At 43.3% G+C, this 2,500-nt stretch overlaps 1 protein-coding gene across 1 annotated transcript in view; it reads right to left on the reverse strand.

Annotated features, from left to right (window-relative positions):
- The window catches only part of LOC311326031 (cartilage acidic protein 1-like), a gene marked incomplete at both ends in the record, with an annotated part of 19,997 nt that overhangs the window by 8,504 nt on the left and 8,993 nt on the right, over nt 1-2,500 (reverse strand). The gene's annotated exons all lie outside the window — the stretch shown is intronic.

The following is a 2,500-nucleotide window of genomic DNA, read 5'->3' on the forward strand; positions in this document are numbered from 1 at the left end:
CCTCTCTTTCCTCCTCTCTTTTTTCTCCTCTTCTTCCTATTCTCCTCTCCTCTCTTTTGCCTCTCCTCTCCTCCTCTGCTCTCCTCCTCTAGTCTGTACCTCCCCTCTCATCCCGTCCTCTCTTTTATCCTCTCCTCTTCCCTCCTATTCTCCCCTCTCCTCCTCTCCTCGGCGTGGGACCTGAGGAAGTAGCGGATCTGTGAGGAGCAGCTAAGCTGAGGAGGAGTTATTGCACGGCCCGTCACTCCTCCAGTATTTACTCCCTCTGTTAATTACAGGGATCATAAAGTTCTGGGAGGGGAGGGGGGGGGGGGGGTGACCTTGTGCTGCTCAGGTGAAGGAGAGGAGGTGGCCATTTGAGGGATGGAGGGAGGGATGGAGGGAGGGAGAGCGGTGGAGAGAGAGGAAGAAAGTGGCTAGAATGGATGATGGGGAAATTGAGAGAGGGGAGAGAGAGAAAGAGAGAGACTGAGAGAAGATGTAGAGAGAGAGAAGATAGATTGAGAGATGTAGAGAGAGAGAGAGAGAGAGAGAGAGAGAGAGAGAGAGAGAGAGGTGAGCAGTAGTTGGACAGAGAAGGAGAGTCAGCAGTTCCTCTACTACTGATGGAGGTGCAGCGTCCAGAGGCCTAAGAACCCAGCAGAATGACTCCCCTCAGCACCCTTACTGCTCATCATAATGTCTACTGTGATACATGATGCAGTCAACTCAGTTGTTTAGATGACTGTGTGTGTGTGTGTGTGTGTGTGTGTGTGTGTGTGTGTGTGTGTGTGTGTGTGTGCGCAGGGCGTGCGTGTGTGAGTGTGTGTGTGTGTGTGTGTGTGTGTATGAGAGAGCCTCCCACATAGAATTTAATTAAAGTGCAAACAACGCTAATGGGCACTTCCCAGTGTCCAGACAAGCTGCTGTTTCAGCCTGGTCTTAATTAGCACTGGCACTGGTACTGATACATCAGGCTCATTACAGAGGGCAAAGGTCAACACAGCCAGGGGAGTGTTTGTGTGTGTGTGTGTGTGTGTGTGTGTGTGTGTGTGTGTGTGTGTGTGTGTGTGTGTGTGTGTGTGTGTGTGTGTGTGCGTGCGTGTGTGTGTGTGCACATGTGTGTATGTGTGTGCAAGTGGGTGAGTGAGTGAGTGAGTGATGCAACTCTCTGTGACAAACACCACACATTAACCCCTTGTTCAACCCCCATAAAGCTGTGCCGTTGACATCTTCTACAGTAGGTAACAGATCCAGTCACACCAGCTGACTGATGCATCACTGATCTCTCTCTCACCTCACCTCCCCACCCCCCATCTCTCTCTTTCTCTCTCTCTCTCTCACACACACACACACACACACACACACACACACACACACACACACACACAGTACAGTACACGCACACATACTAGGGATGTAACGATAACCAGTATAATAATAAACCATGATTAAAATGTTATGAAATTTATTGCGATAAAATTATCATTAAAACCCTGTTTGATTGCTGCGCTTTGAAAAACGTAACCCTAAGCCTAAACCACACCCTAACCCAAGTAAATACTGTCCAGCATCAACCAAACTTAGCAACAGTCTCCAAGACGCATTATTTGAATGTTTCTGCAAACAAAAAGTGCATAGTGCTAATTTTATTCAGTAGTTACTATCAGTAGAAAACTGTCAGCATATTTTTTTAATACAGCGATAAAACTGATAACCGTGAAAATTGTGGTCACTACTATAAAATTCTGATATGAAATTTTCATACTGTACCGTTACATCTCTAACACACACACACACGCACACACACACGCCAAGGTTATTATAGTTAAAGGACCATACCGGTCTAAATATGATTTGATCTCCTTAAACTAGTCACCCAATGTTTATCACATTACCGCAATCAATTTTCCGAAGTAAAGCTCACGTTAAAATATATATGCATTTTCACGTATTACTTACATTTCAAAAGTTGAACATGATGGCTTCAAAATCTATTTTTAAATTGTTCCCTCGTTGCGCTGACAAACTCGCCCCACTTAGTTTCAAATAATTTTAAGTAATTTCAAATAATTTTAATTAGAAAATACAGCGCATGAGTTCAACAGATTCAAACGAAAATAATATAAAATAAAAATGTTTTATATTATTTGTTGAACTCATGCGCTGTATTCTCTGATCCATGGAGGCAGTGGTAGCCTACTGCCAATTGGTTAGAAAAAAAAAAAAAAAACAGTTTGGTGATTTACAAAGCTAGTTTTTTATATCTAAATGTAGACTACTCAAGAATTCACATGTAAATAGAACACGTCCAGTTAAAATGCATAATTTCAATGACCAGTTACGTTTGAATATCTCTACGCCAATCACATCCGTTGGTGTTGAGAGGAATGTGCTCAGCTGATATAACATGCAAACGTTCCCTCGCCCTCATGTGACTAAATGGATCGTACTTTAAAACGAAAGAGTGATATACAGAAAGAGTGATATACAGAAAGAGTGATATACAGGGAGACAAGAA

Source organism: Borostomias antarcticus (assembly GCF_949987555.1).
Source record: "Borostomias antarcticus genome assembly, chromosome: 25".
Lineage (NCBI taxonomy): Eukaryota > Metazoa > Chordata > Actinopteri > Stomiiformes > Stomiidae > Borostomias > Borostomias antarcticus.